At 48.2% G+C, this 22,985-nt stretch overlaps 1 long non-coding RNA gene across 1 annotated transcript; it reads right to left on the minus strand.

Annotated features, from left to right (window-relative positions):
• Positions 1–9,739: 9,739 nt before the first annotated feature.
• On the minus strand, positions 9,740–12,185 carry LOC117313887 (uncharacterized). Its single transcript, XR_004528473.2, has 2 exons — positions 11,761–12,185; positions 9,740–10,421 (listed from the first exon to the last, which is right to left on the minus strand). It is a non-coding gene; the product is annotated as an uncharacterized lncRNA (long non-coding RNA).
• Between the last annotated feature and the right edge of the window lie 10,800 nt (positions 12,186–22,985).

A 22,985-nucleotide genomic window follows, 5' to 3' on the forward strand; every position in this document is an offset into this window, starting at 1 on the left:
TGATATCTCATTGAAGTTTTGATTTGCATTTCTCTGATTATTAATGATGTTGAGCATTCTTTCATGTCTTTGTTGGCAGTCTGTATATCTTCTTTGGAGAAATGTCTATTTAGGTCTTCTGCCCGTTTTTGAACTGGGTTGTTTGTTTTTTTTGTTACTGAGCTGCATGAGCTGCCTGTAAATTTTGGAAATTAATCTTTTGTCAGTTGCTTCATTTGCAAATATTTTCTCCCATGATGTATGATTTTTACATACACTGTCTCTTAACATTTTGTTAGCTTGAACAAAATCTCGTCTTTTCCTTTACCAGTGGGAGAGTTTTTGAGGCCGGGTCCTCAATTCATTTTCACCCACATGCCCCTGGAGTATTCTCTGAATTTCCCTTTATTTGCCTCTGCTTTACTATTTAGCTCCTGGCTGGGTTTCCCTTACTCTTTCTGTGCCTCCGTTTTCGACCTGGGCATCATCTCCCCAGTGTCCGAAGGCTATTCTAATTTTGAAAGTATGGGGGTATATGTCTCCATGCGGCTGAAGTGCCCATCTCTCCTCCTCACCCTGGCAGAACCATGGAAAATGTCCTTCAGCTCAGAAGTGCATCTCCCAATGCCTTCTGCCCCAGCTGCACCCACATGCCCAGCCATCCTAGGGCTCTATTTAGGCAGCAGGATACAAAATCTGCAGGAGTTAACAACTGTAAGATGATGAAATAATCAAACCGACACATTCATGGCAGCGGAATTGTGTTTAATTGTTTGAAAAACTGGAGCAGAGACCACGTGTGCTAGGAAAGGGTGGTCAGGGCATGTTGCTTAAGTTTCCAAGAAGCCAAAAGGGCGACGTATACACGTCTGCAAAGAAGATTAGAAGGTTTAGAACCAGATCCTTTGCAAAATGGAAACGGCAGCTGCTAATTCATAAGAAATGTTGATCCAGGAAGCTGCCATCTTGGTGCTGCCTTTTCCACAAGTGTGGCTGCTTCCGGAAGCCGGGGGTGAGCGGTGCTGACAGCTAGCTGGCTAGAGAGGGGAGTGGGCTTCATGATCTCTGTTCTGCAGGGAGCTTGGCCTCTGGCCCATGCCTGCGGTTTATTTCTGCTTGGACTTCTGGCACTGCTGAGGGGCTGCGCACGTTGGGACAGAGGGCTCCTTGCCCTTGGGTGGAGGTTTCAAGGCTGCTTGCTGTGCTGAGGTGGAGTTTAGCAGTGCTTTGGTGGGGGGAAACAGTACTTTACTGGGGGACAGCATTGCCGCAGAGGGGGACAGTACTGCTGAGGTGGGGGACAGCAATCCTTTGGTGAGGGGCAGCAATACTTTGGTGGGGTGCAGCATTGCTGGGATGGAGGGCAGCAATCCTTTGGTAGCGGGCAGCACAGCTTCTGCTTTGGATGATACATTCTGGTCTGGATGTGCACTGCAACGGAAAAGACACTGAAGTGAGGAACTCTAGAACCTTAGAGACACTCAACCCAGGAGAACCACTTCCCTCGTTAAACCTGTGCCATTTCAACCTTTGCCTACTGGCTTCACCGATTAAATGTGTCTGTGTGTGCAATGAGGTGAGTCAGTATAAATTGTAGCTACAGTTTGTAAGCCATAGCAAGGTTTTAATTGAGACAAATAAAGAAATATAGAAGGAAGGAAGGAAAGAAGAAAGAGAGGAAAAATGGGTGAAAGGAGAAGAGTAATGGAGAGGGGTAGAAAAAACAAAAATATAAAAAATGAGAGAGAGACAGACAGACAGAGACAGGAGAGAGAAGGAAAGAATAAGAAGAAAGGTCAGGGACAATGAGGACAAATGTATTATCCTTCCACAGCAGATACTGTGGAATTTAGAACATGATTTTCTTGGATGTGAGTCCTGTCTCAAAAATGAACCAGCTGTGTGACTTTGAGCAAGGTACTTAACTTCTCTGTACTCTTCTTAAAGTTGTTGTAAGGATTAATGAGCATATAAATCTCCACGCAAACACATGTAAATACACAGGTAAATATGAGTGTAAAGATATATGTGTGTGTGTGTGCTCGCGTGATCACAAACACACACACATACACACACACGAGAACCAAAACACGTTGAGTACTCTTGTAAAGATTTTGACCTTTTATATAAATATCAAACAATTGTAATGGAGCATGCTAACCACTCAGTAAGAGAATTCATAGAAAAGACTCATCTAGAGACAAAAGGACCGTTTAGATCGATACTAAATTCTAGGGGAGAATGCACATCTTAGAGAGGGAAGTCATGGATCCCCAGGCACTGAGCACACGGGGGTGGAACAATGGTCCCCGACTCCCAGAGCAGGACATGGCCGCTTTACCACCTCCTCATGTCCTTGCTGCTCTGAGCTCCCTGAGCCTCTGCCCCCTGCTCCCTGAGGAGCTCTCCTCCCTCGCTGCACTGGCCTTTCCCTTCAGGGCAGCCCTGCCCTAGACTTGGTGCCACCCTCTCCTAATCAGCTCCGCTCAGCTCCTGGCCACGACAACAGCGCCACCACACATGCCAGCAGGACCCTCAACACAGGACTCTGGTCACACCCTGGACCCCCATCTCAGCCCCCACCCCACACACTTCAGATGTTGACTTGTAGCCCAAGAGAGGTGCGTCCCAAATGATACGGACGAGAGATTTGCCCACACAAGGCCTTTCTTGCTGACCAGCCAGCCGGTGCACAAGCCCCAGCTGCCCGCAGAGTTTTGGACCAGGTAGAACCAAGCTCCCAAGAGCTGCGTTCCTTTGCCCGACATACCTGATTTTACCAGTGGCTGGAACGTGGAGATGCTGAGGCTTTTGAGATGCTCTAACACTGCACACCTTTTATACGTCTCAAATCCCTCTTGGAAGCCATGAGGTGGCCTACGATTGGGGCGTGCTAGGCCCCAGTCACAATAGGGTGCATCTGCCCTTCCTCAAACTTGAGGTTTTACTCATCTCCTGGGCTGGCAAACTCACTCTCGGTTTGATGGTGCTTGAGGATGACAGTGCCTTCACGTGAGCTCTGGCCCTATTTCCCCATCACTTTACGAGCCGTGGCTTCCTCGTGTTTCCAAACCCACTCGTGACGTTTCCCCTGGAAGCTTGACTTCTGGGATGGTGCTAAGCAAGCATGCAGGACACTGCTGGGTGTGGGAGCGGTGAGGGTAGTGTTCCAGGATATTCCGGGTGGTGGAGGAAGGTGTGGGCCGATCAGCGTGCACAGCGAGCCTTGTTGTAAGAGAAACAACTACTGAGGGGTGAGTGGCTCTTGGGGAGACACAGTAAACTCAGCAAAGTTGGGACCATGACTAAACCTAGACTCAGAGCCACATTTAACCTGATCTGGAAACAAACCTGGGCAAATCACTTTGATTTTTCACCTGCTGTAATATAAACAACAAATGGGGCCTGCAGCTCTCTGTGCTGCCTCTTGGTCAGCAAAACATTAATCTTCATTCACCGAAACTGGGCGGTTACTGTTGAGAGTACGTATCTCACTTACAGGTGTATAAGTCACGCAGACTGCAGGCTTCTCAGGGAAATGATTATCATAAGGAGGAGAGGCTGGGGAGCTAAGAAACTTTGACCTGGCATGGGCTGCTGGACGAGTCACCCGTTCTGGCTCCTGGAATCTGAAATCCCAGTGCTTAAGGGCTGATGTGTCCTTCCCGTTCCACTTAGAGATTCCAGAACAAAGAAGGATGCCACAGGGCAGGGACAAGGATGAAAATGTTGAAACAACATCCATCAAAGGATGAAACATACCTTAAATAATTCCCCAATTAGTGTTCCGACTGGGGCTCTGATCTTCACCAGCTGGGTGACTTTGAGCACTATACATCTGTGAGCACCAGTTTCCTCATCTGCTACACAGGATAACCGCATACTGCATGTCAGTTGAAAGGCTTATTTTGGACAACAAGCGTAAGCGTGTGTACACTGTTGGGCACAGAATAAGGGCTCAACGATGGTTGGGTGCTCCGTGGAGTCGGGCTCTGAAAGCTTGGGCAAAGCCCACTCTTAGAAGTAGGGAGGAGGTCGTTGCCACATTTGAAGGCAAGTAGCGGTACTTGCCGTCAGTGTCCTAAGACCTTGACTGACACAAATGGAAATGGGCAAGCAAGTCCTGAGGACGGCACGTTTCATTCTCAGACCTGGAACTTAGCCACAGCTCAGCTGCAAGCACTACAGTAACCCTAGATCTTGGGAATTCACACTGCAGCATGAGAAGACAGCCTTGGATATCGATGGTGTCTCCTCTGGGACTCACCGTAAGGGCAGGCTATGCATGGGCTCGGCCCCGAGGGAAACCCAGAGGATCCCAGGCCTTCCCGGGAGAAGAACCCCTTCTGCCTGTTGTCACTCTGACAGAAGCAACCCTGATAGGCTTGGAGAGAGATTTCAGCTCAGGTCCCTAGTAGCAGAGAGGAAAGGCCACGTGGGGCATGTGTTCTGGGATAACTAATAATTCATCAAGACGTAGTGAGCTCACACAACACACCAGGCCCTGGGAACGGTGGTCAGCAAGGAGGGCCAGAGCCTTCCTGGTCCCTAAACCGTTTCACATCCTCTTCTCCGCCTACTGCTTCCAACTCTGTAGATACTTTTCAATGGTTTGGCTTGGATTAGCTGAAGAACTCAAACCCACCTGTGGCCGTAACAATGCCTGCGTTACTAGAGAAAATGTGAACGTCTGAAGATCCATGAGTTTGGGTGTTACATCCAGTCCATCTTTTCTGGCCTAAGCCCTCACTACCCAGAACAGATTTTGTTGGGTGTGGAATCTGCTATCTCAAGCATGCATTATGTAGTATTGCATCTACCAACAGAGGACATAGGAACATGTCCTCTAGGAGCCACAGGTACAACTAAACGCTTATCCTTGGGATGGTATTGTTCCCTGACATTCATTGGCATCACTCTTTCTCTTCCTCCAAACCTCTGCCTCTCATATACAAACACACAGACACACACAGACACAGAAACACACACACACACAAACAAATGCAGAAGGGACAAATGGGTCCAAGGAGGTTTCAGCAGAACTTGGGTCTAGGCTAAGCCCACTGTATCTTCTGTGCCAGCCATCTGTGAGCGAACACCAGGCCGGGACCCGTGCACTCATATGCAGGGGAAGGCCGAGCTAACCCTCTGGGGCCGGCCGCATCAACAGACAGGGTTCCAGACAAAGGACTCCTGGTGGCTGGAGCTAGAGCCTCTCTGCTGAAATCCATCGCCAGCTGTACATCACCTGGGGCACGGCAGGGTGTGTGCCATCATCTGGGCGGCTGAGAGACGTCCTCCCTGTTCAAGGGGTGTTGTCTCGGGAGGATGAGGGAGGGGCAGTTCTCCCCTGACTGTCAGAATCTCCCCTCCAGTGCATAATTCAGGCTTTGAAGTCGGAGCTATTTTCATTTTACAGCTTCGAAAGTTTCCGGTCGCTAAGGTTACTTAAGGAAAAAGCAGGGAAGAGAGGATTTAACCCAGCCCTGCCAGGCTCCAGGATATGTGTGTGTGTTCTTTTTCTTGCAGCATACTACCTTCTAGGGAATTTCTTTGTTTGGAGAAGCTGGGAGGACGACGCCTGCCCACCGGGTGCCTCTGGGACGCTGCTCCATCTTCTGTTCTCCATGGTCAGTGGAAGTCTTGACACGAGGAGTATTTACTCTGAATAATAACCCCGTGTGTGTCTTTGATATGAACGTGTACCCCTGTATAAACACGTGTGAATGTGTGACTGTTTGAAGGTACTGCCTTTGCCTTCCCAACGGATCAGTGAGTTTTAAGTTCTGGAAAGACAGGATCCACGCTTTATGCTTCTTCTAGCCACTAGCACGGTCAGAGCACTTGCCATGTTGCAAAGATAAGGACCAGGGTTTGAATCTCACCTCCACCATGTGCAAGGTGTTGTTACACTGAACACGTAAGGAGCTTCTCTTCACCTTGCCACTACCTCTCATAGGAAGACCAAGACCTGCTTCCTGGTGGTATCTGTGCGTGTGAGTGCTTGGCACACACCATGCCCTTCCCATGCTTCCTCAGCTTATCAGCCTCCTCCTGGGAGTAGGGTCTGCCTCCAAGAGACATGGCTGGCAGTGTACCTTGATAGGCAAATGTCACTGTGGGCCAGAGCTGCCCAGGACTGCCTCAACAGCAGGAATCATCATGGGCAGGTATTACAAAGGGAAGTTTGTGGAAGAAAAGGGCAACCACCCAATGTGGTGAATAGACCGTGGACGAAATGCCATTTCCGCCTGTGAACACCCCTCGGATGCTTTGGTCTACACAACTCTTCCTTGTCCTGGCCCCAAGATGCGCCCTGCCCCTCACACCTTGTTCTGACTAACGGTGTGGAACCCATGTCGTCAGGTGGGAGGTAATAAGTGGAGGGTCTTGCTGCTCTGTCAGGAAGTGGAGAATAATAATAAAAGCAAGAGCTAACATTCATCCAACATTTACTATGTGTTACATCCTATTTACTATTTATTTACATTGTCTCATTGAAGACCCCTCCCCGTCAACCCCAGGTTGCAGGTATTATTCTGCCCACTATACACATGAGTAAAGTGAGGCGTAGGGAAGTATTGGATTCAGTCCATCATAGACATGCATCTGGCTTCCAAACCCACTATGACGGGATAAAGGAAAATTCCGCAAGATGGTCCACACATAACCCCGTGTGCACACAATCCTAGTATGATAATTAGTGGAGGCGAAAATTAAGTGAAGCCCAGAGAGGCAAAATTCACCCTTGTCTTAATCAGCTGAGGGAGGGAGGGTGAGGAAATAGAGAATAAGAACCCAAATGAGAGTTCTGCGGCAAGGTCATGTATGTGAGGCAGGAGAGGAGCTATTTGGAGCCTGTGCGGACTGAGGTGTCTGAGGGTGGGGAACTGGCTCAAAGAGCTCATCATTTTCAGAGAGTTCACTTAAGGTGTCTACAGCTTTTCAATTCATTTTGTGTGTCATCGTTGAGTTCTGTTGAATGCAACGCTCTGTTGAAAATATTTACGACACATAGGTCTGGAAACTGGATGCGCCCCCCAGCTTTCCGTGGTGTCAAATGGTGCAGGTGGCTGCAGAGGCTATGTGCTCTCTCCACCACGGACAGGGGCTGAGACGTTGAAGACTGGCCTCCTGGGAACAGCTAGCACTCGCAGCATTGGCTGCTGCTCTACGCAGTCCTAGAACGCACTCCTGCTTATTTACACACATCCCGCTGTCTTTCTGCTCTGAAGCTCCCTTCTTCCGGTGTTCTTCCTGGAAAGACATTTTCTGGGAGCCCTGTGGTGGATGTCATTATGACACAGATGGCCAAGTCCTCCTTCCTCCCCTCAACAGCCCTCAGTGTTCTCTCTCTGTCTCCTCTGAGTTCTGAGGGCAGGAATGACGTATCTGTGGCTTCCAAGTCGCCCATGAATTAGACGTCTTCCGGTCAAACTGCTTTTTGCTGTCTTGACAGTCTGAGCTTGCTTTCCTTATGGGGATAAAACCAAGACTATTGGAGCCTTGTGTGTGAGTTTGTGCTTCCACAACATCCCACACATTCTAAACAAAGGGAGGTGCAGGTACTTACGAAGGATGCGATGATGCATTGCTGCTTGGGATGGATGGATTGGTGATGGGTAAATAGGTAGATGGATGGAGCCTCGCTGAAGGGTATGAACAGAGGTGGTGGAGGACGAAGAGACCAGCCAACCATGGAAGCATGCTAAACTAAAAGTAAAACTTTTGACTTTAGCGTATTCTGAATCCTACATGCTCTGTGATCTATGTTGGGGATAATTCACACATTTAGTGTATGTTTTGTTCCTTTCTGATTCCTTTGGGCACTTCTGTGGATTTTCAGTGATTCCCTTGTAGCCCAGAAACGTGAAATGGGAGACAGGTACAGGAAAAGAGATGCAAAGACCTCAATTTGGGGACTCTTAGTGAGAGAAGGATTCGGTGGAAAGGTATGGGTGTAGTGGACGTAAAAGAAAGAAGAAGTTTGGCTTACCCGTGGGCCTGAGGTTACCACCGGTTACTCAGGTTACCCTGATATCGCAAGGATTTAGGGAATGGAAAGTAACAGGGCAGTGAGAGAAAAATAGCCCAGGAGAAACCCTAAGCTAGAGAATCAATGGGTGCTATGACTTTAAAATTACTCACAGTGGATATGTGTGTCTGATGGATGTATGATTTTTTTAACATCTTTATTGTGGTATAATTGCTTTACAATGGTGTGTTAGTTTCTGCTTTATAACAAAGTGAATCAGTTATACATATACATATGTTCCCATATCTCTTCCCTCTTGCATCTCCCTCCCTCCCACCCTCCCTATCCCACCCCTCCTGGCGGTCACAAAACACCGAGCCGATATTCCTGTGCCATGTGGCTGCTTCCCACTAGCTATCTACCTTATGTTTGTTACTGTATATATGTCCATGCCTCTCTAACGCCCTGTCACAGCTCACCCTTCCCCCTCCCCATATCCTCAAGTCCGTTCTCCAGTAGGTCTGTGTCTTACTACTGGCTTACCCCTAGGTTCTTCATGACATTATTTTTTCCCTTAAATTCCATATATATGTGTTAGCATACGGTATTTGTCTCTCTCTTTCTGACTTACTTCACTCTGTATGACAGACTCTAGGTCTATCCACCTCATTACAGAGAGCTCAATTTCATTTCTTTTTATGGCTGAGTAATATTCCATTGTATATATGTGCCACATCTCCTTTATCCATTCATCCGATGATGGGCACTTAGGTTGTTTCCATCTCCGGGCTATTGTAAATAGAGCTGCAATGAACATTTTGGTACATGACTCTTTTTGAATTTTGGTTTTCTCAGGGTATATGCCCGGTAGTGGGATTGCTGGGTCATATGGTAGTTCTATTTGTAGTTTTTTAAGGAACCTCCATACTGTTCTCCATAGTGGCTGAACCAATTCACATTCCCACCAGCAGTGCAAGAGTGTTCCCTTTCCTCCACACCCTCACCAGCGTTTATTGTTTCTAGATTTTTTGAGGATGGCCATTCTGACTGCTGTGAGATGATATCTCATTGAAGTTTTGATTTGCATTTCTCTGATTATTAATGATGTTGAGCATTCTTTCATGTCTTTGTTGGCAGTCTGTATATCTTCTTTGGAGAAATGTCTATTTAGGTCTTCTGCCCGTTTTTGAACTGGGTTGTTTGTTTTTTTTGTTACTGAGCTGCATGAGCTGCCTGTAAATTTTGGAAATTAATCTTTTGTCAGTTGCTTCATTTGCAAATATTTTCTCCCATGATGTATGATTTTTACATACACTGTCTCTTAACATTTTGTTAGCTTGAACAAAATCTCGTCTTTTCCTTTACCAGTGGGAGAGTTTTTGAGGCCGGGTCCTCAATTCATTTTCACCCACATGCCCCTGGAGTATTCTCTGAATTTCCCTTTATTTGCCTCTGCTTTACTATTTAGCTCCTGGCTGGGTTTCCCTTACTCTTTCTGTGCCTCCGTTTTCGACCTGGGCATCATCTCCCCAGTGTCCGAAGGCTATTCTAATTTTGAAAGTATGGGGGTATATGTCTCCATGCGGCTGAAGTGCCCATCTCTCCTCCTCACCCTGGCAGAACCATGGAAAATGTCCTTCAGCTCAGAAGTGCATCTCCCAATGCCTTCTGCCCCAGCTGCACCCACATGCCCAGCCATCCTAGGGCTCTATTTAGGCAGCAGGATACAAAATCTGCAGGAGTTAACAACTGTAAGATGATGAAATAATCAAACCGACACATTCATGGCAGCGGAATTGTGTTTAATTGTTTGAAAAACTGGAGCAGAGACCACGTGTGCTAGGAAAGGGTGGTCAGGCATGTTGCTTAAGTTTCCAAGAAGCCAAAAGGGCGACGTATACACGTCTGCAAAGAAGATTAGAAGGTTTAGAACCAGATCCTTTGCAAAATGGAAACGGCAGCTGCTAATTCATAAGAAATGTTGATCCAGGAAGCTGCCATCTTGGTGCTGCCTTTTCCACAAGTGTGGCTGCTTCCGGAAGCCGGGGGTGAGCGGTGCTGACAGCTAGCTGGCTAAGAGAGGGGAGTGGGCTTCATGATCTCTGTTCTGCAGGGAGCTTGGCCTCTGGCCCATGCCTGCGGTTTATTTCTGCTTGGACTTCTGGCACTGCTGAGGGCTGCGCACGTTGGGACAGAGGGCTCCTTGCCCTTGGGTGGAGGTTTCAAGGCTGCTTGCTGTGCTGAGGTGGAGTTTAGCAGTGCTTTGGTGGGGGGAAACAGTACTTTACTGGGGGACAGCATTGCCGCAGAGGGGGACAGTACTGCTGAGGTGGGGGACAGCAATCCTTTGGTGAGGGGCAGCAATACTTTGGTGGGGTGCAGCATTGCTGGGATGGAGGGCAGCAATCCTTTGGTAGCGGGCAGCACAGCTTCTGCTTTGGATGATACATTCTGGTCTGGATGTGCACTGCAACGGAAAAGACACTGAAGTGAGGAACTCTAGAACCTTAGAGACACTCAACCCAGGAGAACCACTTCCCTCGTTAAACCTGTGCCATTTCAACCTTTGCCTACTGGCTTCACCGATTAAATGTGTCTGTGTGTGCAATGAGGTGAGTCAGTATAAATTGTAGCTACAGTTTGTAAGCCATAGCAAGGTTTTAATTGAGACAAATAAAGAAATATAGAAGGAAGGAAGGAAAGAAGAAAGAGAGGAAAAATGGGTGAAAGGAGAAGAGTAATGGAGAGGGGTAGAAAAAACAAAAATATAAAAAATGAGAGAGAGACAGACAGACAGAGACAGGAGAGAGAAGGAAAGAATAAGAAGAAAGGTCAGGGACAATGAGGACAAATGTATTATCCTTCCACAGCAGATACTGTGGAATTTAGAACATGATTTTCTTGGATGTGAGTCCTGTCTCAAAAATGAACCAGCTGTGTGACTTTGAGCAAGGTACTTAACTTCTCTGTACTCTTCTTAAAGTTGTTGTAAGGATTAATGAGCATATAAATCTCCACGCAAACACATGTAAATACACAGGTAAATATGAGTGTAAAGATATATGTGTGTGTGTGTGCTCGCGTGATCACAAACACACACACATACACACACACGAGAACCAAAACACGTTGAGTACTCTTGTAAAGATTTTGACCTTTTATATAAATATCAAACAATTGTAATGGAGCATGCTAACCACTCAGTAAGAGAATTCATAGAAAAGACTCATCTAGAGACAAAAGGACCGTTTAGATCGATACTAAATTCTAGGGGAGAATGCACATCTTAGAGAGGGAAGTCATGGATCCCCAGGCACTGAGCACACGGGGGTGGAACAATGGTCCCCGACTCCCAGAGCAGGACATGGCCGCTTTACCACCTCCTCATGTCCTTGCTGCTCTGAGCTCCCTGAGCCTCTGCCCCCTGCTCCCTGAGGAGCTCTCCTCCCTCGCTGCACTGGCCTTTCCCTTCAGGGCAGCCCTGCCCTAGACTTGGTGCCACCCTCTCCTAATCAGCTCCGCTCAGCTCCTGGCCACGACAACAGCGCCACCACACATGCCAGCAGGACCCTCAACACAGGACTCTGGTCACACCCTGGACCCCCATCTCAGCCCCCACCCCACACACTTCAGATGTTGACTTGTAGCCCAAGAGAGGTGCGTCCCAAATGATACGGACGAGAGATTTGCCCACACAAGGCCTTTCTTGCTGACCAGCCAGCCGGTGCACAAGCCCCAGCTGCCCGCAGAGTTTTGGACCAGGTAGAACCAAGCTCCCAAGAGCTGCGTTCCTTTGCCCGACATACCTGATTTCACCAGTGGCTGGAACGTGGAGATGCTGAGGCTTTTGAGATGCTCTAACACTGCACACCTTTTATACGTCTCAAATCCCTCTTGGAAGCCATGAGGTGGCCTACGATTGGGGCGTGCTAGGCCCCAGTCACAATAGGGTGCATCTGCCCTTCCTCAAACTTGAGGTTTTACTCATCTCCTGGGCTGGCAAACTCACTCTCGGTTTGATGGTGCTTGAGGATGACAGTGCCTTCACGTGAGCTCTGGCCCTATTTCCCCATCACTTTACGAGCCGTGGCTTCCTCGTGTTTCCAAACCCACTCGTGACGTTTCCCCTGGAAGCTTGACTTCTGGGATGGTGCTAAGCAAGCATGCAGGACACTGCTGGGTGTGGGAGCGGTGAGGGTAGTGTTCCAGGATATTCCGGGTGGTGGAGGAAGGTGTGGGCCGATCAGCGTGCACAGCGAGCCTTGTTGTAAGAGAAACAACTACTGAGGGGTGAGTGGCTCTTGGGGAGACACAGTAAACTCAGCAAAGTTGGGACCATGACTAAACCTAGACTCAGAGCCACATTTAACCTGATCTGGAAACAAACCTGGGCAAATCACTTTGATTTTTCACCTGCTGTAATATAAACAACAAATGGGGCCTGCAGCTCTCTGTGCTGCCTCTTGGTCAGCAAAACATTAATCTTCATTCACCGAAACTGGGCGGTTACTGTTGAGAGTACGTATCTCACTTACAGGTGTATAAGTCACGCAGACTGCAGGCTTCTCAGGGAAATGATTATCATAAGGAGGAGAGGCTGGGGAGCTAAGAAACTTTGACCTGGCATGGGCTGCTGGACGAGTCACCCGTTCTGGCTCCTGGAATCTGAAATCCCAGTGCTTAAGGGCTGATGTGTCCTTCCCGTTCCACTTAGAGATTCCAGAACAAAGAAGGATGCCACAGGGCAGGGACAAGGATGAAAATGTTGAAACAACATCCATCAAAGGATGAAACATACCTTAAATAATTCCCCAATTAGTGTTCCGACCGGGGCTCTGATCTTCACCAGCTGGGTGACTTTGAGCACTATACATCTGTGAGCACCAGTTTCCTCATCTGCTACACAGGATAACCGCATACTGCATGTCAGTTGAAAGGCTTATTTTGGACAACAAGCGTAAGCGTGTGTACACTGTTGGGCACAGAATAAGGGCTCAACGATGGTTGGGTGCTCCGTGGAGTCGGGCTCTGAAAGCTTGGGCAAAGCCCACTCTTAGAAGTAGGGAGGAGGTCGTTGCCACATTTGAAGGCAAGTAGCGGTACTTGCCGTCAGTGTCCTAAGACCTTGACTGACACAAATGGAAATGGGCAAGCCAGTCCTGAGGACGGCACGTTTCATTCTCAGACCTGGAACTTAGCCACAGCTCAGCTGCAAGCACTACAGTAACCCTAGATCTTGGGAATTCACACTGCAGCATGAGAAGACAGCCTTGGATATCGATGGTGTCTCCTCTGGGACTCACCGTAAGGGCAGGCTATGCATGGGCTCGGCCCCGAGGGAAACCCAGAGGATCCCAGGCCTTCCCGGGAGAAGAACCCCTTCTGCCTGTTGTCACTCTGACAGAAGCAACCCTGATAGGCTTGGAGAGAGATTTCAGCTCAGGTCCCTAGTAGCAGAGAGGAAAGGCCACGTGGGGCATGTGTTCTGGGATAACTAATAATTCATCAAGACGTAGTGAGCTCACACAACACACCAGGCCCTGGGAACGGTGGTCAGCAAGGAGGGCCAGAGCCTTCCTGGTCCCTAAACCGTTTCACATCCTCTTCTCCGCCTACTGCTTCCAACTCTGTAGATACTTTTCAATGGTTTGGCTTGGATGAGCTGAAGAACTCAAACCCACCTGTGGCCGTAACAATGCCTGCGTTACTAGAGAAAATGTGAACGTCTGAAGATCCATGAGTTTGGGTGTTACATCCAGTCCATCTTTTCTGGCCTAAGCCCTCACTACCCAGAACAGATTTTGTTGGGTGTGGAATCTGCTATCTCAAGCATGCATTATGTAGTATTGCATCTACCAACAGAGGACATAGGAACATGTCCTCTAGGAGCCACAGGTACAACTAAACGCTTATCCTTGGGATGGTATTGTTCCCTGACGTTCATTGGCATCATTCTTTGTCTTCCTCCAAACCTCTGCCTCTCATATACAAACACACAGACACACACAGACACAGAAACACACACACACACACACACACACACACACACATACAGAAGGCAGAAGGGACAATTGGGACCAAGGAGGTCACAGCAGAACCTGGCCACAGGCTCAGCCCACTGTATCTTCTGTGCCAGGCATCTGTGAGCGAACACCAGGCCGGGGCCCGTGCACACATATGCAGGGGAAGGCCGAGCTGAACCTCTGGGGCCGGCCGCATCAACAGACAGGGTTCCGGACAAAGGACTCCCGGTGGCTGGAGCTAGAGCCTCTCTGCTGAAATCCATCGCCAGCTGGGCATCCCTGGGGCACGGCAGGGTGCGTGCCATCATCTGGGCAGCTGAGAGACGCCCTCCCTGTTCTAGGGGTCTTGTCCCGGGAGGATGAGGGAGGGGCAGTCCTCCCCTGACTGTCACAATCTCTGCTCGAGTTTCTAATTCAGGCCTTGAAGTCAGAGCTATTTTCATTTTACAGCTGCGAAAGTTTCTATTCGCTAAGGTTACTTAAGTAAAAAGTAGGGAAGAGAGGATTAAACCCAGCCCTGCCAGGCTCCCGGATATGTGTGTGTGTTCTTCTTCTTGCACTATACTACTTTCTAGGGAATTTGTTTGGAGAAGCTGGGAGGACGACGCCTGCCCAGCGGGGGCCTCTGGGACGCTGCTCCATCTTCTGTTCTCCATGGTCAGTGGAAGTCTTCACACGAGGAGTATTTACTCTGAATAATAACCCCGTGTGTGTCTTTGATATGAACGTGTACCCCTGTATAAGCACGTGTGAATGTGTGACTGTTTGAAGGTACTGTCTTTGCCTTCCCAACGGGTCAGTGAGTTTTAAGTTCTGGAAAGACAGGATCCACGCTTTATGCTTCTTCTAGCCACTAGCATGGTCAGAGCACTTGCCATGTTGCAAAGATAAGGACCAGGGTTTGAATCTCACCTCCACCATGTGCAAGGTGTTGTTACACTGAACACGTAAGGAGCTTCACTTCACCTTGCCACTACCTCTCATAGGAGGAGCAAGACCTGCTTCCATATGGTGGTATCTGTGCGTGTGAGCGCTTGGCACACACCATGCACTTTCCATGCTTCCTCAGCTTATCATCCTCTTCCTGGGAGTAGGGTCTGCATCCAAACGACATGGCTGGTGGTGTACCTTGATAGGCAAATGTCACTGTGGGCCAGAGCTGCCCAGGGCTGCCTCAACAGCAGGAATCATCATGGGCAGCTGTTACAAAGGGAAGTTTGTGGAAGAAAAGGGCAACCACACAATGTGGTGAATAGACCCTGGACAAAATACCATTTCCGCCTGTGAACACCCCTCGGATGCTTTGGTCTACACAACCCTTCCTTGTCCTGGCCCCAAGATGCGCCCTGCCCCTCACACCTTGTTCTTACTAAAGGTGTGGAGCCCATGTCGTCAGGTGGGAGGTAATAAGTGGAGGGTCTTGTTGCTCTGTCAGGAAGTGGAGAATAATAATAAAAGCAAGAGCTAACATTCATCCAACATTTACTATGTGTTACATCCTACTTACTATTTATTTACATTGTCTCATTGAAGACCCCTCCCCGTCAACCCCAGGTTGCAGGTATTATTCTGCCCACTATACACATGAGTAAAGTGAGGCTTAGGGAAGTATTGGATTCAGTCCATCATAGGCATGCATCTGGCACCCAAACCCACTATGACGGGATAAAGAAAAATTCCGCAAGATAGTCCACACATAACCCCGTGTGCACACAATCCTAGTGTGATAATTAGTGGAGGAGAAAATTAACTGAAGCCCAGAGAGGCAAAATTCAACCTTGTCTTAATCAGCTGAGGGAGGGAGGGTGAGGAAATAGAGAATAAGAAACCAAATGAGAGTTCTGGGGCAAGGTCATGTATGTGAGGCAGGAGAGGAGCTACTTTGAGCCTGTGCGGACTGAGTTATCTGAGGGTGGGGAATCGGCTCAAAGAGCTCATCATTTTCAGGGAGTTCATTTTGTGTGTCATCGTTGGTTCTGTTGAATGCAACGCTCTGTTGGAAATATTTAGGACACATAGGTCTGGAAACTGGACTCGCCCACCAGCTTTCCGTGGTGTCAAATGGTGCAGGTGGCTGCAGAGGCTATGTGCTCTCTCCACCACGGACAGGAGCTGAGACATTGAAGACTGGCCTCCTGGGAACAACTAGCACTTGCAGCATTGGCTGCTGATCTACGCAGTCCTGGAACGCACTCCTGCTTACTTACACACATCCCGCTGTCCTTCTCCTCTGAACCTCCCTTCTCCCGGTGTTCTTCGTGGAAAGACATTTTCTGGGAGCCCTGTGGTGAATGTCATTATGACACAGATGACCAAGTCCTCCTTCCTCCCCTCAACAGCCCTCAGTGTTCTCTCTCTGTCTCCTCTGAGTTCTGAGGGCAGGAATGACGTATCTGTGGCTTCCAAGTTGCCCATGAATTAGACGTCTTCCGGTCAAACTGCTTTTTGTTGTCTTGACGGTCTGAGCTTGCTTTCATCACGGGGATTAAACCAAGAATACTGGAGCCTTGTGTGCGAGTTTGTGCTTCCACAGCATCCCTCACATTCTAAACGAAGGAAGGGGCAGGTACTTACGAAGGATGCGATGATGCATTGCTGCTTGGGATGGATGGATCAGTGATGGATAAATAGGTAGATGGATGGAGCCTAACTGGAGGGCATGAACAGTGGTGGTGGAGGACGAAGAGACCAGCCAAGCATGGAAGCAATGCTAAATTAAAACTAAACCTTTTGTATTTAGTGTATTCTGAATTCTACAAATCTGCTATCTATGTTGGGGATAATTCACAAATTTAGTTTATGTTTTGTTCCTTTCTGATTCCTTTGGGCACTTCTGTGGATTTTCAGTGATTCCCTTGTAGCCCAGAAATGTGAAATGGGAGACAGGTACAGGAAAAGAGAGGCAAAGACCTCAATGTGGGGACTCTTAGTGAGAGAAGGATTCGGTGGAAAGGTATGGGTGTAGTGGACGTAATAGAAAGAAGTTTGGATTACCTGTGGGCCTGAGGTTACCACCGTTTACTCAGGTTACCCTGATACCGCAAGGAGTTAGGGAATGGAAAGTAACAGGGCAGTGAGAGAAAAATAGCCCGGGAGAAACCCCAAGCTAGAGAATCAATGGGTGCTATGACTTTAAAAATTATTCACGGTGGATACGTGGGTGTGATGGATGTATGATTTTTTTTTAACATCTTTATTGTGGTATAATTGCTTTACAATGGTGTGTTAGTTTCTGCTTTATAACAAAGTGAATCAGCTATACATATACATATGTTCCCATATCTCTTCCCTCTTGCATCTCCCTCCCTCTCACCCTCCCTATCCCACCCATCCTGGCGGTCACAAAACACTGAGCCGATATTCCTGTGCCATGTCGCTGTTTCCCACTAGCTATCTACCTTACATTTGTTACTGTATATATGTCCATGCCTCTCTCTCGCCCTGTCACAGCTCACCCTTCCCCCTCCCCATATCCTCAAGTCCGTTCTCCAGTAGGTCTGTGTCTTACTCCTGGCTTACCCCTAGGTTCTTCATGACATTTTTTCCCATAAAATTCCATATATATGTGTTAGCATACGCTATTTGTCTTTCTCTTTCTGACTTACTTCACTCTGTATGACAGACTCTAGGTCTATCCACCTCATTACAGAGAGCTCAATTTCATTTCTTTTTATGGCTGAGTAATATTCCATTGTATATATGTGCCACATCTCCTTTATCCATTCATCCGATGATGGGCACTTAGGTTCTTTCCATCTCCGGGCTATTGTGAATAGAGCTGCAATGAACATTTTGGTACATGACTCTTTTTGAATTTTGGTTGTCTCAGGGTATATGCCCAGTAGTGGGATTGCTGGGTCATATGGTAGTTCTATTTGTAGTTTTTTAAGGAACCTCCATACTGTTCTCCATAGTGGCTGAACCAATTCACATTCCCACCAGCAGTGCAAGAGTGTTCCCTTTCCTCCACACCCTCTCCAGCATTTATTGTTTCTAGATTTTTTGAGGATGGCCGTTCTGACTGCTGTGAGATGATATCTCATTGAAGTTTTGATTTGCATTTCTCTAATTATTAATGATGTTGAGCATTCTTTCATGTGTTTGTTGGCAGTCTGTATATCCTGTTTGGAGAAATGTCTATTTAGGTCTTCTGACCATTTTTGGACTGGGTTGTTTGTATTTTGTTACTGAGCTGCATGAGCTGCTTGTAAATTTTGGAAATTAATCCTTTGTCAGTTGCTTCATTTGCAAATATTTTCTCCCATGATATATGATCTTTACATAGACTGTCTCTTACACATTTTGTTAGCTTGAACAAAATCTCGTCTTTTCCTTTACCAGTGGGAGAGTTTTTGAGGCCAGGTTCTCAATTCATTTTCACCCACATGGCCTTGGAGTATTCTCTGAATTTCCATTTATTTGCCTCTACTCTACTCTTGAGCTCCTGGCTGGGTTTCCCTTACTCTTTCTGTGCCTCCGTTTTTGAGACGGGTATCATCTCCCTTGGGTCCAAAGGCTGTTCTTATTTTGAAAGTATGGGGGGATGTGTCTCCATGCGGCTGAAGTGCCCATCTCTCCTCCTCACCCTGGCAGGACCATGGAAAATGTCCTTCAGCTCAGAAGTGCATCTCCCCATGCCTTCTGCTCAACCTGCACCCACATGCCCAGCCCTCCTAGGGCTCATATTTAGGCAGCAGGATACAAAATCTGCAGGAGTTAACGACTGTAAGATGACGAAATAATCAAACCGACACATTCATGGCAGCGAAATTGTGTTTAATTGTTTGAAAAACTGGAGCAGAGACCAAGTGTGCTAGGAAAGGATGGTCGGGCATGTTGCTTAAGTTTCCAAGAAGCCAAAAGGGCGAAGTATACAAGTCTGCAAAGAAGATTAGACGGTTTAGAACCGGATCCTTTGCTAAATGGAAATTGCAGCTGCTAATTCATAAGAAATGTTGATCCAGGAAGCTGCCATCTTGGTGCTGCCTTTTCCACAAATGTGGCTGCTTCCAGAAGCCGGGGGTGGGAGGTGCTGACAGCTAGCTGGCTGAGAGAGGGGAGTGGGCTTCATGTTCTCTGTTCTGCAGGGAGCTTGGCCTCTGGCCCATGCCTGCGGTTTACTTCTGCTTGGACTTCTGGCACTGCTGAGGGTCTGGGCACTTTGGGATAGAGGGCTCCTTGCCCTTGGGTGGAGGTTGGCAAGGCTGCTTGCTGTGCTGAGGTGGAGTTTAGCAGTGTTTTGGTGGGGGGAAACAGTACTTTACTGGGGGGCAGCATTGCCGCGGAGGGGGACAGTACTGCTGAGGTGGGGGACAGCAATCCTTTGGTGAGGGGCAGCAATACTTTGGTGGGGTGCAGCATTGCTGGGATGGAGGGCAGCAATCCTTTGGTAGCGGGCAGCACAGCTTCTGCTTTGGATGATACATTCTGGTCTGGATGTGCACTGCAACGGAAAAGACACTGAAGTGAGGAACTCTAGAACCTTAGAGACACTCAACCCAGGAGAACCACTTGCCTCGTTCAAACCTGTGCCGTTTCAACCTTTGCCTGGTGGCTTCACCGATTAAATGTGTGTGTGTGTGTCTGCAATGATGTGAGTCAGTACAAATTGTAGCTACAGTTTGTAAGCCATAGCAAGGTTTTAATTGAGACAAATAAAGAAATATAGAAGGAAGGAAGGAAAGAAGAAAGAGAGGAAAAATGGGTGAAAGGAGAAGAGAAATGGAGAGGGGTAGAAAAAACAAAAATATAAAAAATGAGAGAGAGACAGACAGACAGAGACAGGAGAGAGAAGGAAAGAATAAGAAGAAAGGTCAGGGGCAATGAGGACAAATGTATTATCCTTCCACAGCAGATACTGTGGAATTTAGAACATGATTTTCTTGGATGTGAGTCCAGTCTCAAAAATTAACCAGCTGTGTGACTTTGAGCAAGGTACTTAACTTCTCTGTACTCTTCTTAAAGTTGTTGTAAGGATTAATGAGCATATAAAACTCCACACAGACACATGTAAATACACAGGTAAATATGAGTGTAAAGATATATGTGTGTGTGTGCTCGCGTGGTCACACACACACACACACACGAGAACCAAAACACAATGAGTGCTCTTGTAAAGATTTTGACCTTTTATATAAATATCAAACAATTGTAATGGAGCTTGTTAACCACTCTGTAAGAGAATTCATAGAAAAGGCTCATCTAGAGACAAAACGACCGTTTAGATCGAGACTAAATTCTAGGGGAGAATGCACATCTTAGAGAGGGAACTCATGGATCCCCAAACACTGAGCACACGGGGGTGGAACAATGGTCCCTTACTCCCAGAGCAGGACATGGCCGCTTTACCACCTCCTCATGTCCTTGCTGCTCTGAGCTCCCTGGGCCTCTGCCCCCTGCTCCCTGAGGAGCTCTCCTCCCTCGCTGCACTGGCCTTTCCCTTCAGGGCAGCCCTGCCCTAGACTTGGTGCCACCCTCTCCTTACCAGCTCCACTCAGATCATGGCCACAACAACAGCACCACCACACATGCCAGCAGGACCCTCAAGACAGGACTCTGGTCACACCCTGGACCCCCATCTCAGCCCACCCCACACTCTTCAGATGTTGACTTGTAGCCCAAGAGAGGTGGGTCCCAAATGATACGGACGAGAGAGGTGCCCACACGAGGCCTTTCTTTCTGACCAGTCAGTGCGCAAGTCCCAGCTGCCTGCAGAGTTTTGAACCAGGTAAAACCAGGCTCACAGGAGAGGCGTTCCTTTGCCCGACATACCCTAGTTCACCAGTGGCTGGAACGAGGAGATGCTGAGGCCTTGGGGATGCTCTAAGACTGCACACATTTTACACGTCTCAAATCCCTCTTGGAAGCCATGAGGTGGCCTACGACTGGGGCGTGCTAGGCCCCAGTCACAATAGGATGCATCTGCCCTTCCTCAAGCTTCAGGTTTACTCATATCCTGGGCTGGCACACTCACTCTTGGTTTGATGGCGCTTGAGGACGCCAGTGCCTTCATGCGAGCTCTGGCCCCATTTCCCCATCACTTTACGAGCCGTGGCTTCCTCGTGTTTCGAAACCCACTCGTGATGTTTTCCCTAGAACCTTGACGTCTGGGATGGTGCTAAGCAAGCATGCAGGACACTGCTGGGTGTGGGAGCGGTGAGGGTAGTGTTCCAGGATATTCCGGTTGGTGTGGGATGGTGTGGGCAGCTCAGCGTGCACAGGGAGCCTTCTTGTAAGAGAATCAACTACTCAGGCGTGAGTGGTTCTTGGGGAGACTCAGTAAATTCAGCAAAGTTGGGACCATGACTTAACCTAGATTCAGAGTCACATTCAGCCTGAACTGGAAACAAACTGGGCAACCCACTTTGATTTTTCACCTGCTGTAATATAAAGAAAAAAATGGAGTCTGTAGCTGTCTCTGCTGCCTCTTGGTCAGCAAAACATTAGTCTTCATTCACAGAAACTGGGCGGATACAGTTGACAGTACGTATCTCTCTTACAGGTGTATAAGTCACGCAGACTGCATGCTTCTCAGGGAAATGATTATCATGGGGTGGAGAGGCTGGGGAGCTAAAAACTTTGACCTGGCGTGGGCTGCTGGCCCAGTCACTCAGTCTGGCTCCTGAAATCTGATCTCCCAGGGCTTAAGGGCTGATGCGTCCTTCCTGTTCCACTTAGAGCTTCCAGAACAAAGAAGGATGCCACAGGGCAGGAACCAGGATGAAAATGTTGAAACAACATCCACCAAAGGATGAAACATACCTTAAATAATTCCCCAATTAGTGTTCCGACTGGGGCTCTGATCTTCACCAGCTGGGTGACTTTGGGCACTATACATCTGTGAGCACCAGTTTCCTCATCTGCTAAACAGGATAACCCCATAGTGCATGTCAGCTGAAAGGCATACTTTGGACAACATGCGTAAGCATGTGCACACTGTTGGGCACAGAATAAGGGCTCAACGATGGTTGGGTGCTCCATGGAGTCAGGCTCTGAAAGCTGGGGCAAAGCCCACTCTTAGAAGTAGGGAGGAGGAGGTCATTGCCACATTTGAAGGCAAGTAGCGGCACTTGCCACCAGTGTCCTAAGACTTTGACTGACACAAATGGAAATGGGGAAGCTAGTCCTGAGGATGGCACGTTTGATTCTCAGACCTGGAATTTAGCCACAGCTCAGCTGCAAGCACTACAGTAACCCTAGATCTTGGGAATTCACACTGCAGCATGAGAAGACAGACTTGGATATCAATGATGTCTCCTCTGGGACTCACCGTAAGGGCAGACTATGCATGGGCTCGGCCCCGAGGGAAATCCAGAGGATCCCAGGCCTTCCCGGGAGAAGAACCCCTTCCGCCTGTTGTCACTCTGACAGAAGCAACCCTGATAGGCTTGGAGAGAGATTTCAGCTCAGGTCCCTAGTAGCAGAGAGGAAAGGCCACGTGGGGCATGTGTTCTTGGATAACTAATAATTCATCAAGACGTAGTGAGCTCACACAACACACCAGGCCCTGGGGACGGTGGCCAGCAAGGAGGGCCAGAGCCTTCCTGGTCCCTATACTTCTTCACATCCTCTTCTCCGCATACTGCTTCCAACTCTGTAGATACTTTTCAATGGTTTGGCTTGGATTAGCTGAAGAACTCAAACCCACTTGTGGCCGTCGCAATGCCTGTCTAACTAGAGAAAATGTGAACGTCTGAAGATCCATGAGTTTGGGTGTTACATCCAGTCCATCTTTTCTGGCCTAAGGGCTCACTACCCAGAACAGATTTTGTTGGGTGTGGAATCTGCTATCTCAAGCATGCATTACGTAGTATTGCATCTAACAACAGAGGACATAGGAACATGTCCTCTAGGAGCCACAGGTACAAACTAACGCTTATCCTTGGAATGGTATTGTTCCCTGACATTCATTAGCAGCACTCTTTGTCTTCCTCCAAACCTCTGCCTCTCATATACAAACACACAGACAGACACACAGAGAGGGCAGAAGGGACAATTGGGACCAAGGA

Source organism: Tursiops truncatus, chromosome 10, assembly GCF_011762595.2.
Source record: "Tursiops truncatus isolate mTurTru1 chromosome 10, mTurTru1.mat.Y, whole genome shotgun sequence".
NCBI lineage: Eukaryota > Metazoa > Chordata > Mammalia > Artiodactyla > Delphinidae > Tursiops > Tursiops truncatus.